General features: G+C 40.1%; 1 protein-coding gene and 1 non-coding gene across 2 annotated transcripts in view; one reads left to right on the forward strand and one right to left on the reverse strand.

Annotated features, from left to right (window-relative positions):
* Window positions 1–802: 802 nt before the first annotated feature.
* Window positions 803–943, reverse strand: LOC124038806. Its single transcript, XR_006839407.1, has one exon. It is a non-coding gene; the product is annotated as a U4 spliceosomal RNA (small nuclear RNA).
* Window positions 944–13,546: 12,603 nt separating this feature from the next.
* LOC124037649 (plexin-B2-like) overlaps window positions 13,547–16,253 on the forward strand; it is a 278,879-nt gene continuing 276,172 nt past the window's right edge. The window contains exon 1 of the mRNA XM_046352576.1: window positions 13,547–13,945. The gene's annotated coding sequence lies outside the window, so the exon portion shown is untranslated. The remainder of the gene's footprint in view (window positions 13,946–16,253) is intronic.

Here is a 16,253-nt window from a genome sequence, read left to right on the forward strand (position 1 = left end):
GGCCTGGTTGGGTGTCCATAGTATATTCCTCGCATCCGACTCATTGAAGAACTCCTTGTCCAATTTGAGGTGAGTAATCCCAGTTCTGATGTCCAGAAGCTATTTTCGGTCATAAGAGATGGTAGCAGCAACATTATGTACAAAACCAGTTACGAACAATTGTGAAAAGAGTAGTTATTTATTTTATCCCTTTTCGTGGTATCCCTTTTTGTCCCATCGCTGCAACTCCCGTACGGACTCGGGAGAGGCAAAGGTGGAGAGCCGTGTGTCCTCTGAAACACAACCCAGCCTCACTGCTTCTTGACACAATGCCCGCTTAACCTGGAAGCCAGCCGCACCAATGTGTCGAAGGAAACACTGTACACCTGTCAACTGTGTCAACGTGCATTGCGCCTGGCCCACCACAGGAGTCACTAGAGCGCGATGGTACAAGAACAACCCTCCGCCACCCCAGTCGATGCTGGGACAATTGTTCCATGGGTCTCTTGGTTGCAGCCGGCTGTGACAGAGCCGGGACTCGAATCAGGATCTGTAGTGGCAGAGCTAGTGCTGCGATGCAGTGCCTTAGACAACTGTGCCACTCTGGAGGCCCATGAGCAGTTATTTCTGATGCAAGGTTCTCTGTAGATCAGTTAGTCATTACTCACCTGCACTGTCGGCTACATAGTCGAACAAACCCAGTGATTTCCAACACAGATCATTTCAGATTTCCACGATGAAAAGCGTTACATGCGCTCGTTAACGGTAGCATTATTAATAACACTAAGTACGATTCAGGGTTTATATTTCACATGCATATCAGTCTCCTGAGAGACCATCAAAAATTGCCAAAGCTAACTATATTTCAAGTCGTCTTGGCGGGGTATTGGGTAAAGTTTTCAACTAGCAATAATCGCGCCTCGGATAAACCTCATAGGCTACGATACTGCCACTGCGCAAAGATAAATCAATTGTGGGATTGGGTGGATTTAGTCTCGACACAAGGATGATTCCTATGACGGTTTCAATAAAAAAATGATTAACAATACACAAATAGAGATAGATTAGGGAAACGTGTAAAATGATATTATGATGTGAACGCAATTATAAAAAATGTTTAATTTATTAAATGTAAAATATTCAAAGACATGCCGTGCATTGTGGGATGCATTGTGTCAACTTGTGGAGAACTGGAAATAACTGATCAATTGCCTACAGGCTGGATAAAACAAGAATAGGCTTAGGGGCTTTCCCACAAAATGGCTTTGTAGCGGTTTTTCCGAATTGTGGCTCGTTTTTTACCGTTTATTTCCTATTTCCACAATCGTCACTCGGGAGCGCACTAAACAACGCACCGTGATTTGTTCAAAAAGGGTTGTCTTGTGCGGTTCGCTGCAGAACCAGTCCGGACCAAACACAGGAAAAATTATTATCCGACAGTACAGTATGCTTTAGATACTCTGTTGTAATATTGGTTGTTTGGCAGCGAGCAGTTGATGAAATGCACACAGCGCAGTAACGCAATATTATGTGATTTGCAGCGCATTTATGAATGCATCCGATGCAGATTAGGCTACATGGGTGTTGTACGTCTGTTCACGTCGCAGTTTAGTTAGAGCGGCTATTGTTGGAAGACCAAAGCGAAAGTAACATGTAACATGGGATACAAGTTAGGCTTCTTGATCATTATAATGTGAGCATTTTTCTCCAATAAACAAATTACTTGCATGAACACTTGGTTTTGTTTAGGCATTTTAGTTGGTTTGACATTTGGCAATGTGAAACCAACCGGACCAAATGAAAAATGTACAATGTAACAAATAATCGAACTCAGACATATGTGTGAAAACGCCCTTACTGGGTACTCAGATGGGAATCTATTTATATGTAGAAAATGTTGAGCTTTTTCTGCAGAATTTAGAAGCATGTCCTGTCAGCTACATTTTACATTTATGATTGCAATGTTCTCATTTGACGCAAGTATGGTGGGCCTATAGGAAGCATGACGCTTGAATCCTTTAGTGGTTGAAAACGGGACCATTTTTGTCTCACGGATGGTACCTTCGTTCTATCCTTGAGGTGTTGTCACTTCTATTTAGACACTTAACACTAGGCGGTTCATTGATATAAAGAACATATGCATTGACTGACCACCAAACTATCCCTAGCTACCACAAGCTCATGAAATGAACAAACCCTATCAGCGTTCTCTAGTCTGATAGATTGCTTCCGTAGTGTGCCATTCAAACCACCAGGTGGCAATCTAATCCATGCAAAGTGGCATAGTTGAAAGATTATTTCTGAAGATTATTTTTCTCCAAGTTAAAAAATATATATAATTGAATCCCTTTTTAGATTTCATTTTAAGTCAGCAAATGTCAAGACTGTGCAAGTGTGTAGACTTTCACTAGCAACTGTATATTTCCCTAAGAGTTGTCCAAAGTTGCAAGAATCTAATTCAAAATTATTCACAGCTGCAATGCCTGCCAAAGGTGCTTCTACCACTGGTGTATAGACATGCAGTCAAGACATCTTAATTTTGTATTTGTTATTCATTTGGAAAATGTTCTGATTTTTCTTTCACTTTAAAAATGTGGAATAGGTTGTGTAGATTGGTGTGGGGAAAACAATTGAATGTAATCTCTTTTTACATTTCATTTAAGGCAGCAAAATGTGAAGACTGTGCAAGGGGTTTGTAGACCATATGACTGTAGGCTCCATTTGTAACTTGATGATTATGTTCCCTGTGTTTCCACCCCTGAAGGAGACCTCTCACATAATCAGTTGAAGTATCCACTTGACTACATCATGACAATTTCAGCTATTATAAGAACTGCCATTTCTATGCAGAAATTATGGAAAGGGTAAGATACATATTCTTGCATATCAATGCAAAAACACTGTGTTGTGTAGTTTTGGCCTCTTAGCTACCCATATGTCTCATATCTCCTACAGTAAAGGTTAATTTCATAGTCAGATTGATACCAGTTGAGATGGATAGGTAATAATGCCTAATACACTAAGCTTCTTCTAAATATCAATGCAAAGCCACATAATAATAATAAACCCTCATTTCCTATGGAGAGTGAACATTAAAAGCATTTCTGTTGTTGTGAAACCTCAATGGGATAATGCCATTTACTTTATATAATGTAGGCTCAGCAGCAGATAACCAGTAGCATGCCTGTTGTAAAGCGTCCTGTGCTGTGCTGCTGACACAATAGGGCGGATTTGCTCCTGCCAGTCATAGACAGGTGCAATTAGTCTTACAGTGGCAGGATGTCAGGGACAGGACAGGTAAGTATGTAGATAAAGGGATTACACTGTGTCTGGGCCACATAATCTGAAATGAATCCGGTAAGCTTCTGTTTCATTCTGAGCCTAGCATGGCAATCCATTTTCATCATCACACTACAAACTGGCTATTACTTCATTGCAACCCAAGAAAGTATGAGAAGAGCTGTGTTCACTTTGCCAGATGAACGATCTCTCAAACCAGGCTTGTGTGCCACACCTGTATGCCAGTTGTGGACATTTGATAATGGTGGTGGTCAGGGGGGATAATACGCTTTAATTCTCTTGAGGTGCCTTGATTACTTTTCTCTGAAAGCCCTATCAAGAATCGTACTGGATTTCCAGCCATCCACTCGGGGATGTGTGATTTTAGTAATCACCTGTGACATGCTATAGATTAGATCTGGTCCAGCTGACATAATACCCTGCTTTCCAATAGGGCCCAGTGGTAGTCCATGGTCTTAAACACACTGGCGTCATCCCTTTTTTTGTTTAGTGTATTCAATTGTAGAGCTTTGTTTTTAAGTCAATGCCATCCAGTATAAGGATAAGCTTATGTCATGTGTAGCAGCTTCTACTAGTTTAAGTAGGAATTTTTGTCTGGGAAATGTAAGTATGGTTTTCCGGTAAAACCCTTAGACTGGTGTGTGCCAAACAGGCAGATCCAGCTTAGACCCAACCAATCACACTCTCAGACCTCCGTCCACCAACACACTCAGCCTCTTTAAATCACTGATCAGTGTTTCATCAGGATCAGCGGGTATAATGAGGTGTGTGTTTGTTTGTAGGGAGGGAGTTCCTGTTTACCTGTGTACGTGTGTGTCTCTGTGCCACTCAGAGTGCCACTGCGTGTGTGTGACATGTATGTGTCTGTGTGTTTGTATGCCGTGTGTGTGTGTGGTCCGATTTATATCACAGCAGGCTGGGGGACAGACAGGCAGGCATTGATGCTGGCCAGTCCCTCTCTCTCTCTCTCCTCTCCCTGTGTCACACTATGCTTTACAGTACAGACAACCAGCCAAGGCTATCGTCTGCACACAGTAAAGTTAGGTCACTCAAAACATCCTCGGCCGTCACAGGCTTCCACTGCAATAAGTCATATTGGCAGACAGTGGTGTGCTCTGCTAGGTCATGGAGCCATTCAAATCAAAGTATGAATTCCAAATGACACCCTATTCCCTATATAGTGCACTACTTATGGAACCTGGTTAAAAGTAGTGCACTGTATAGGGATTAGTGTGCCAATTGGGACGTAACCAAACTGCACCTTTAAATAACCTTCTTCTGTCTCTCTAGCGAGTCTTCACGCCCTGCATCAGCCCCCCTCCCCCTGTGACAGCTTCCTGTGTCCATGAGCAGCCTCCATCTGTTACCCCCATGTCTCCTGTCTTCTGAACTCCATCCCAGAGATGCTACATCTGGCAACCTTCAGACACTGACACAGAAAGTCATAATAGTGCATGTGTCTTTGTATAAGCTGATACTACTGTATCGCATAGCAATGTTGAATATAGTTGGATATACATAGTAGCACAATGCAACGATATCAATACTGGTCACAAAGTTATTAAATGTGCACAGTTTTAATGATGATATAGTAATACCCACATGTACAGTAGGCAGAGTTAACAGGACGCAATCTATACATCGTCCCAAAGATAAGCATGCATGCGTTATAACAGAAGCACTGACGTCTAAAATGTATATGTCGGCAAAACACAGCTCTCTCACCGAATGAAGTACAGCACTAACATTGTGCATAACTAATGCAGGCACTTGAACACATGCACTGCAACAAGGAACCAGCAGAGTGCACTCTATCCATATGACAAACAGGTGCTGAAGCATGCTACTGAACTACAAGTTTTGGTTAGACCTTGACTGAACACTCAAAAGAGAGAAGGAACTCACTGACTCACTAACATTGTGTGAATAGAATAATGTATTATCGGGTAAATGACTGAGCAAACTGATCTAATATTAAGAAACCGAGTGCTGCAATCAAATCAAATGGCGTTTGTCACAATTCCAGAAAACTAGACTTTACTGTGAAATGCTTGCTTACGAGCCCTTCCCAACGATGCAGTTAAAAGTAATAAAAGCATAGTAACAGAAGAGGAATAAAATACACAAGAATGGATCTATGTTCAGGGAGTACCAGTACCAGATCAATGTGCAGGGGTATAAGGTATTTAACGTGGTAGATATATGTATGTACATGAAGGCAGGGTAAAGTGACAGGCACCAGGATAGATAATAATAAGAGTAAAATAAAGAGTAGCAGTGGCAGCATATGATCAGTGTAAAAGTAAGTGTGTTTGTGTTGTGTAGGTATGCTTGTGTGTTATGCGTGCGCATGTAGTGGAGGTGTAGTGTGTGTAAACATTGCCTTTGGAAAGTTTTCAGACCCCTTGACTTTTTCCACATTTTGTTAGGTTACAGAGGAACTCTAGAGCTCTGTCAGAGTGACCATTGGATTCTCGGTTACCTTCCTGCACAAGGCCCTTCTCCCCCAATTGCTCAGTTTCGCCGGGCGGCCAGATCTAGGAAGAGTCTCGGTGGTTCCAAATGTCTTCCATTGAAAAATAATGGAGGCCACTGTGTTCTTGGGGACCTTCAATGCTGCAGACATTTTTTGTACCCTTCCCCAAATCTGTGCATCGACACAATTCTGTCTCGGTGCTCTACGGACAATTCCTTCGACCTCACGGCTTGATTTTTGCTCCGACAAGCACTGTAAACTAAGTGACCATATGTACAGATGAAGACGGAGGTTTTCATACACCTTAGCCAACTACATTTAAACTCAGTTTTTTCACAATTCCTGACATTTAATCCTAGTAAAAACTCCCTGTCTTTGGTCAGTTAGGATCACCACTTTATTTTAAGAATGTGAAATGTCAGAATAATAGTAGAGGGAATGATTTATTTCAGATTTTATTTCTTTAATCACATTCCCAGAGGGTCAGAAGTTTACATACACTCAATTAGTATTTGGTAGCATTGCCTTTAAATTGTTTAACTCGGGTCAAACAATTTGCGTAGCCTTCCACAAGCTTTCCACAATAAGTTGGGTGAATTTTGGCCCATTCCTCTTGACAGAGCTGGTGTAACTGAGTCAGGTTTGTAGGCCTCCTAGCTTGCACACACTTTTTCAGTTCTGCCCACAAATTGTCTATAGGATTGAGGTCAGGGCTTTGTGATGGCCATTCCAATAACTTGACTTTGTTGTCCTTAAGCCATTTTGCCACAACTTTTAAAATATGCTTGGGGTCATTATCCATTTGGAAGACCCATTTGCGAACAAGCTTTAACTTCCTGACTGATGTCTTGAGATGTTGCTTCAATATATCCACAACATTTTCCCCCCTCATGATGCCATCTGTTTTGTGAAGTGCAAAAGTCCCGCCTGCAGCAAAGCAACCCTACAACATGATGCCGCCACCCCCGTGCTTCACGGTTGGGATGGTGTTCTTCGGCTTGCAAGCCTCCCCCTTTTTCCTCCAAACGATGGTCATTATGGCCAAACAGTTCTATTTTTGTTTCATCAGACAAGAGGACATTTCTCCAAAAAGTCCGATCTTTGTCCCCATGTGCAGTTGCAAACCGTAGTCTTGCTTTTTTAGGGCGGTTTTGGAGGAGTAGCTTCTTCTTTCCTGAGCGGACTTTCAGGTTATGTCGATATAGGACTCGTTTTACTGTGGATATAGATCCTTTTGTACCTGTTTCCTCCAGCATCTTCACAAGGTCTTTTGCTGTTGTTCTGGGATTGATTTGCACTTTTCGCACCTAAGTACGTTCATCTCTAGGAGACAGAACATGTCTCCTTCCTGATCGGTATGACGGCTGCGTGGTCCAATGCTGTTTATACTTGCATACTATTGTTTGTACAGATGAACATGGTACCTTCAGGCGTTTGTAAATTCCTCCCAAGGATGAACTAGACTTGTGGAGGTCTACAATTATTTTCCTGAGGTCTTGGCTGATTTCTTTTGATTTTCCCATGATGTCAAGCAAAGAGGCACTGAGGTTGAAGGTAGGCCTTAAAATACATTCACAGGTACACCTCCAATTGACTCAAATGATGTCATTTAGCCTAACAGAAGCTTCTAAATCCGTAACATAATTTTCTGGAATTTTCCAAGCTGTTTCAAAGCACAGTCAACTTTGTGTATACAAACTTCTGACCCAATGGAATTGTAATACAATGAATTATAAGTGAAATAATCTGTCTCTAAACAATTGTTGGAAGATGACTTGTGTCATGCACAAAGTAATGTAATAACCGACTTGCCAAAACTATAGTTTGTTTACAAGAAATTTGCGTGGTTGAAAAAGTGAAAAACGAGTTTTAATGACTCCAACCTAAGTGTATGTAAACTTCCGACTTCAACTGTAGACAGGTGTGTGCCTTTCCAAATCATGTCCAATCATTTGAATTTACCACAGGTTGTAGAAACATCTCAAGGATCTTCAATGGAAACAAGATGCTGCTGAGCTCTATTTCGAGTCTCATAGTGAAGGGTTTGAATACTAATGTAAATAAGATATTTCTGTTTTTGCTTCATCATTATGGGGTGTTGTGTCTAGATTGTTTTTATTTAATACATTTTAGATTAATGCTGTAACGTAACAACATTTTGAAAAAAGTCAAAGGGGTCTGAATACTTTCCCAAAGGCACTGTATATAGTCTTGTGAGTGTACACAGAGTTAGTGCAAGATTGGGTCAGTGTAGATAGTCCGGGTAACCTTTTAATGAACTATTTAGCAGTCTTTTGGCTTGGAGGTAGAAGCTGTCTCGGAGCCTGTTGGTCCGAGAGCCAATGCTCTGGCACCGTTTGCTGGATGGTAGCAGGTTGAATAGTCAATGGGTAGTTGGAGTCTTTGACCATTTTTTGGACCTTCCTCTGACACTGTCTGATATAGAGGTCCTGGATGGCAGGGAGCTCGGCTCCCGTAATGTACTGGGCTGTCCACACAACTTTGTGTAGCTCTCTGCGGGGATGCAGCCAGTCGAGATGCTCCACGACTGTGCGGGTGTGTGTGGACTATGTTAAGTCCTTAGTGATGTTGACGGCAAAAGAACATGAAGCTCTCGACCAGCTCCATTACAGCCCCGTCGATGTGGATGGGGACGTGCTCGCCCCTAATCACCACCTTCCACTCATCTCCTTGGGTAATGAACCATGTAGTCAGTCTCTGTCAGTCCCAGTGCGTTACATATGAGAACAGTAAGGGGCTGACTATCATTCGCTAGTCAATATGTAATGAGAAAATGATCAAATACAAATATGCTATCATCATACAAGTATACAGGCAACAAACAGCATGTTTCTTGATTATTCCTTGCTCACCAGTTGATTATATTCACATGAACGATCTCCATTCAAATCAAATCAAAGTTTATTTGTCGCGTACAAACTTGTGTAGATATGCTAATGTTTCTAGCTCCAACAATGCAGCAATAGCAATACAATAACAATACACACATAATTCCTTCCCCCCAAAAAATAAGAAAGAACAAGAAATGAAGACATACAGAAGTGTGTGACAGCTTCCCTAGCTTGGTGTGGTCAAGCCTATAACCTACTTCCAAGACTCATTACTCCTGAACACTTAGACAAACAGGTCAAGCATTGTGAACTCAAGCATCATATAGACAGCAGAATTGGCTCTGCTTGTTTTGCTATATCCACTATCCTAGCTGTGTTTCTTGAGGGTTCAGTTTCTGCTCTGATAGTAGTGTTCTGTTTGTCGATCTCACTCCATCTCTCTGTGTCTGTTTACCTGACATTAGTTTCCATCTCATCGGTCAATGTGAAAACCTGTGAAGGCCATCTCCCCCATCTCCCTCAGCCTCTCTGCTGCATCTCTGCTGCATCACTGCCACTCTTCTGGCTGTGTCAGCAGTAAGGGGCTGACTCACACCCCCTCAGCCCCATCGTCCCTCAGGGCCCTTCGGGCAAAGACGACACGTCGCTCCCCCAGACAGACAGGCTCATTTGCATGGCCGTAAATCACTTACAAAACTGACACCCAACCAGAGCACAGCAAGGATTATGAGACAGGGCCATAAAACTATTACTCCATGTGCCAAACTGCAGTGTTATGTGAGATGAGGCTCCCAGGCAGGAATATAAACTCTTCAAGTGGTTGGTGAGGTGATGATGTTTGGTGGTTGAGAAAACTGATCTAGGTTCAGTCTCACATGCAGCTACGTTTTAGCCCCTCGTTGGAATGAGACAGCATTCAGGAGAGGTGTGTTTGGAAAGGTCAGGGATCCCAAGTTTCTTCAAAGTTGTCTAGTATAGCCTACAACTAACAGTGCATGATGCAACCTCACCTTCTGAGGTGAAAAGCCAAGACAGCCACTGCTAGTAACTGTGAAGGATCGACTATTTCATTATACAGTAACAGACAGGCCTAGGCTTAATGGAGTCAATAAAACAAGAAAAACAAATGGTTTCATCATTCATCATATGGCTTTTAAAATCAATTAAGTTATCTATACATTATCTTACAATTTCAATCCTTCAAGCGGTGTATAGGCCTATAACACTGTAAAAATAGAAAGATTCAAAACACCATGATTGTCTAATAAAACCATGGAAAGTAGTACACCTAACCTAAGATCTGGTGTTTGGATTGTGTTTGAATGTAAACCCAAAGTATGTTTTATGATACACAGAAAGTGTTTGAAAACAGAATACAAGTATTCTAAAATGCCCAGATTGTTCTCCAGTCTGAATAAAAAAATGTAAAGTTTGTTTTCAGCGCATGTAAAAAGGCAGCATCAAATCACACGCACAAAAAGCTGTGTGTCTCGTACAATCAAACGGTTAAGAAATGCAAATAGTTTATAGTCTAAATATTGATTGATGATAAGGGCATATTGAGAATATTTTTTATGGAACTCCTCCTTTATTTAGACATTAAAAACATGTGACAGAGAAGAAGGAATGTGGGACAGGCGAAAGCGGCATTGAATCCCCGACTTCTGGGGCAATAATATGGTACATTTCAGTGGAATTTCATTGGAATATTACACACTCAAATATACTGCCACACCGTAAAAAAATATTCTGGAGTGAATTGAAAAATAAACAAAAATATTTAAATGACAACCAATTTATTCTTAATGAATGCAGGTCATTTCAATTATTTGTTCATTTCAGTTTACTCCCCAAAAACATCCTGCTTAATATGTTGCTAAAAATGTTACTATCTTTTATGAGGATAACATAGATCTAAGAGAGTGAATTAACTGATCTGAAGCCTGGTTTCAATCTCCTTGCACTTCCTATGTTGCCACTTCGCTCTGTTTTCATAGGATTGTGGGTAATTCAATACTTTTTTACATTATTATTAATTTACACAATGTTATAAGCATGTTTGAATAAATACAATTATACTTATATATTAGTAGTAAGCAGCTTGTTGTGCTATGAGGTGTAATGATTCAGGATGAACGGATATCAAAACCTTTAGACACAATTACATTAATGATGACACAAACCATTCCCAGATGTGCATACTTTAATACTAGAGGCAAATACAGAATCTTGCTATGTTTGCTGTAAAACCTTAGGTGGATTGTTGCATAAATCAACATTGAACATTACAATACTCCAGAAGAAGATATCTAACTGTGCATTATACAGGGTTTGAGGGCATCACAACAGTTGTAGATGTTTTAGAGAGAGGAAAGGACAACAAAAGAGAAGGTATCTAATTCTGCACTAAACAGAACTCAAACATCAAACTACTGTTTTCAACGTTTTCTGTTAGTGCTCCCAGTCCCTGGCAAGGTGTTGCACTACAATTGATTGCACTACACTTGTTTACTCCGTGTGTAACTCTGTGTTGTCTGTTCACACTGCTATGCTTTATCTTGGCCAGGTCGCAGTTGCAAATGAGAACTTGTTCTCAACTAGCCTACCTGGTTAAATAAAGGTGAAATAAAAATAAATAAAAAATAAATTAAATAGTGTTACAACACCATGTAATGTTTCAAAACATATCAGGTGATATGTTTAAATCTAAGACACTCCATTTAGTATGATATGTTATGTTTTGTATGGTATCTATTAATTTGTGGCTGTCCATCACCCATTTCATATGATATGTTACAAATGACAACTCGTATAATGTTACGAATTTTCAAAACGTACAATATATTACACATTTTCAAAACGTACAATATATTACACATTTTCAAAACGTACAATATATTACACATTTTCAAAACGTACAATATATTACACATTTTCAAAACGTACAATATATTACACATTTTCAAAACGTACAATATATTACACATTTTCAAAATGCGGTATATGTAACAAATTTGCTAAACTTAAGATATGTAACGAATTCTAGCTAGATAGCTAACTTTAGCCTCTAAAATAGGGTTTAGGATTAGCGGTTAGGTTTAAGAGTTTAAGTTAAAGGGTTAAGGTCAGGGTTAGCTGAAAGTGTTAAGGTTAGGGTTAGGGGAAGGGTTAGCTAAAAGGGTTAAGGTTAGGGTTAGGGGAAGGGTTAGTTAAAAGGGTTAAGGTTAGGGTTAGCTAAAATGGTTAAGGTTAGGGGAAGGTACAGCTAAAAGGGTTTGGGTTAGTTGTAAAGTAGCTTAAAAGTTGTAAGTAGTTGAATATTTGCACAAGTTATCCATGATGAGATTCAAACTCGCAGCCTTTGGGTTGATAGAAAGTTGCGTAATACACCCAACCACCCTAATTTTGCCTTAAGTAACCATCTTTCTTGTGTAACCATACCAAAAGTAACATATCATACTAATTTGAGTACCCTGGATTTGTTTAGTCTAGAGACCTGGCTGGTGTACACAAGAATAATAGTGAAGATATCAAACAATGAAATAACACATATGGAAACATTTATATGGGCTGCAATCGGAGGCTGGTCTTCTTTCCTGTGGCGGTCCTCATGAGAGCCAGTTTCATCATAGCTCTTGATTGTTTTTGTGACTGCACTTGAAGAAACTTTCAAAGTTCTTGATATTTTCCAGATTGACTGACCTTCATGTCTTAAAGTAATGATGGGCTGTCGTTTCTCTTTGCTTATTTGAGTTATTCTTGTCATAATATGGACTCGGTCTTTTACCAAATATGGCTATCTTCTGTATAGCACCACTACCTTGTCACGACACAACTTATTGGCTCAAATGCATTAAGAAGGAAAGAAATTCCACAAATTAACTTTTAACATTCCACACCTTTAATTGAAATGCATTCCAGGTGACTACCTCTTGAAGCTGGTTGGGAGAATGCCAAGAGTTTGCAAAGCTGTCATCAAGGCAAAGGGTGACTACTTTTAAAAATCTCAAATATATTTTGAATTAACACCTTTTTAGTTACTACATGATTCCATTATATTATTTAATCGTTTTGATGTCTTCGCCATTATTCTAAAATGTAGAAAATAGTGACAATAAAGAAAAACACTGGAATGAGTACGTGTCCAAACTTTTGACTGGTACTGTATGTGATTGGATTTGCCCTTGAAACGGCAAAGAATAAGCTATGTCATAGTCATAAATACTTTATTTATCATGACCTCCATCTTGAAGACATTAGAGTTGATTTATGACATCATGAGGCAGTTATCATTATCAACCATGATCCCCCATTTGGACAAGCAAATGCTTTTGCATGGTTTAAATTGTTGGATGGATTTAGAATATACATTTTTACATCCGAGGAATAAAACGGCCATTATCTTCCATTAGACATTAATCTGCAACAGATTAAAAAATAAAACCACTTTAAGATTTTGAAATAAACATCAAGGATAAGACAAAAATGCCATACTGGGCATATAGACCGGCAGGTATCGTTCTTGAGGTTGGAGCGTTGAGCTAGTAACCAAAAGGTTGCTGGATGGAATACAAAAACGAACAAATTGACAAATCTGTCGATGTGACCTTGAGGAAGGGATTTAAACATAATTTGCTCCAGGGGTACGGTACTACGGTGGCTGACCTTGTAAAACAACACATTTCATTGCACCTATCCGGTATATGTTCCAATATTATTTTTAACTGAATGTGAACTCGCATGCATGAGCTATTTCAATGCCTTCCCTTCATTACAATGAGTTGAAGCCGGTGGCGAACGAATACCATATTATACTACTTGCTCCTTCGCTTTTCTTGATATTTTGTAACCGTTGCCTGGCAGTCAGTGAACAATACAGTCTTTTGCGTTTTGGAAGGGGGAGGAGAATAATTCCTCTCTCGTCCCGGTCGATGTTGCGTTCTTCCTCTCCACGCATTCCCCACTATAATGTCATGGTTCTCAAATGCAATGTCACTCAAGGCGGGTGTGAGCGGATCTTACAGGTGTATTGCCAATTTAACCAGAGTTCGAGAAGAAACACCTGGAATCATCATGTGATCCTGTACCTGGGCGTGGAGAAAGTCCCTGTTATTTTCTGGACTCTTGTTGAGTGTCGTCTTTCCGTAGGAATTGTCAACCAGTGCGTGCCCCACTGTATTTTCTAAGGAACGGCGCCTTTCTGTAACCCTTTCCGCACGAAGTCAGGAAGAGTAAAATGTGAACTTTACATGCATTTTGCTTGGGGGTTATTTTTAATTTTTAGGGGGACTTTGAAACCCAACGGCTTGTGTTTGTGCAACTATACTGTTCTTCCAAGGTGAGTTTGACGGGTGTTCTCCCGCTACAGCAACGGACCCAGTCTGTCTTTTATATTCTATACATTTTAGAAGCGAATTCAAATACATATTCAGGTCAGTTAGAATATAGCTGGCTGTATACTCATTTGCCTGCGTAAACATCTGCTGAATTTACAATTGCGATGATAGTAGTACATGTATTACTTCCGATAATAGCGCCGCTCTGTACAACAGACATGACACGATGAGACACGCATGTTTTGCACATTTGTCTTGAAACCTAAGAAAACGTGTCCCTTGAATTCACATATAAATGTAGGTTACATATTGATTGGAAGTATTATCTTTGTCAGATTAAACGTTTTTCCTCCAGCATTATGAAGTGATGCAACTGTATGGAAATAATGCTTTATGAATGGTGAACCTGAGTTTTGTTTGAGCAGTTTAAACACGAAATGGATTTCTGTAGCCACTCAGTATTAGTTGCTAAACCGCCCATAGCATATGCACTTGTATGAGTAGATACAGTCTAGCCTACATTTAACCCATTCATAGCTAACTACATTTAGCGCCTATTGACAATAGTATCGGCTTTGCGAGTTTGGTTAAGAGCCCCGACTCTCGTAAGGAACCTTAAATCGCATCGCTTGTGGTGGGTGCGGTTTTGAAAACGTAACATGCAGCCCAAACCGCAAGTGTTGCGTGCGAGAGCGTTGCAAAATAATTGTACAAATACATGTTATTCCATGATTTCACCCACACTGCTCCGCACGTCAAGGTGCGTCTGCGTACCCAGGCGCTAAAAAAACTAACTAGGTTTCCCCTTTTTATCTGTGGATTAATTGTCTGAGTAGAGAACACTCAATTTCGTGTGACTCAAAATGGGACAAAATTCTAAAATTATCCAGCCAAAAAGGGACCATGTGCATTTCAGGTAAAATAATAACCCAGTGTTTATCTCCTATGACAAATTGGCTAGCAACAGTAATCTAGCTAAATTTCCATAAATCTTTCATGTGTGTTTCGACCTGTCCCCAAATTAATATAGTTGGTTCACAGTTGGTTTTGGTATTTTAACCTGCGAGTCATGAACGCATCTGGTGGGGATAGACAAAATCGATGGCGTACGCGGACGCATGTGCGGAGTCAGTTTGGTCAACATATAAGGAAGGTATCATTCATATCAGCGAGAAATACTTTTAAAAAAGACAGAGGTGGCCACCTGTGCTAATTAATCAGCTCTCTCTTAAAACCTGTGTGTAAGTTTAACTGGGGAGGAAGTGTAGTTCGTCAACTGGAGGCACACAGAGCATATGGATCTGTGCAAATCTGCTACAGCAAGTGTGTATTTTTTATTTGGAAGATTATTTCTCACTGATGTGAAATATATGGGGCATATCGGCATGTTTCAAAAACCGTTTTGGCAAACAGGGATTGACGTTTCTAAACATTAAAACACAGCTTTGTAGTTCACACGTGGCGGAAGCTAATGGAGAAGGGTGTTCGAGAGCTAGCCTACAGTGAATTCTGAAAATATTCAGACCCCTTGACTTTTTCCAAATTTTGTTACATTACAGCCTTATCCTCAAATGGATTTAATATTTATTCCCCTCATCAATTTATTCACAATAACACATAATGACTAAACAAAAACAGATTTTTAGAAATTTTTGCAAATGTATAAATCTTTTAAAAAAAATGATATCACATTTTACATGGAATACCAGTCAAAATATTGGACACACCTACTCATTCAAGGGTTTTTATTTATTTGTACTATTTTATACATTGCAGTATAATAGTGAAGACACCAAAACTATGAAATAACACACATGGAATCATGTAGTAACCAAAAAGTTTCCAACAAATCCAAATGCACTGCTCAAAAAAATAAAGACCCAATGTAATGCCAAGTCAATCACACTTCTGTGAAATCAAACTGTCCACTTAGGAAGCAACACTGATTGACAATAAATGTCACATGCTGTTGTGTAAATGGAATAGACAACAGGTGGAAATTATAGGCAATTAGCAAGACACCCCCCAATAAAAGAGTGGTTCTGCAGATGGTGACCACAGACCACTTCTCAGTTCCTATGCTTCCTGGCTGATGTTTTGGTCACTTTTGAATGCTTGCGGTGCTTTCACTCTAGTGGTAGCATGAGACGGAGTCTACAACCCACACAAGTGGCTGAGGTAGTGCAGCTCATCCAGGATGGCACATCAATGCGAACTGTGGCAAGAAGGTTTGCTGTGTCTGTCAGCGTAGTGTCCAGAGCATGGAGGCACTACCAGGAGACAGGCCAGTACATCAGGAGACGTGGAGGA

This window comes from Oncorhynchus gorbuscha, linkage group LG06 (genome assembly GCF_021184085.1).
Source record: "Oncorhynchus gorbuscha isolate QuinsamMale2020 ecotype Even-year linkage group LG06, OgorEven_v1.0, whole genome shotgun sequence".
Taxonomy (NCBI): Eukaryota; Metazoa; Chordata; class Actinopteri; order Salmoniformes; family Salmonidae; genus Oncorhynchus; species Oncorhynchus gorbuscha.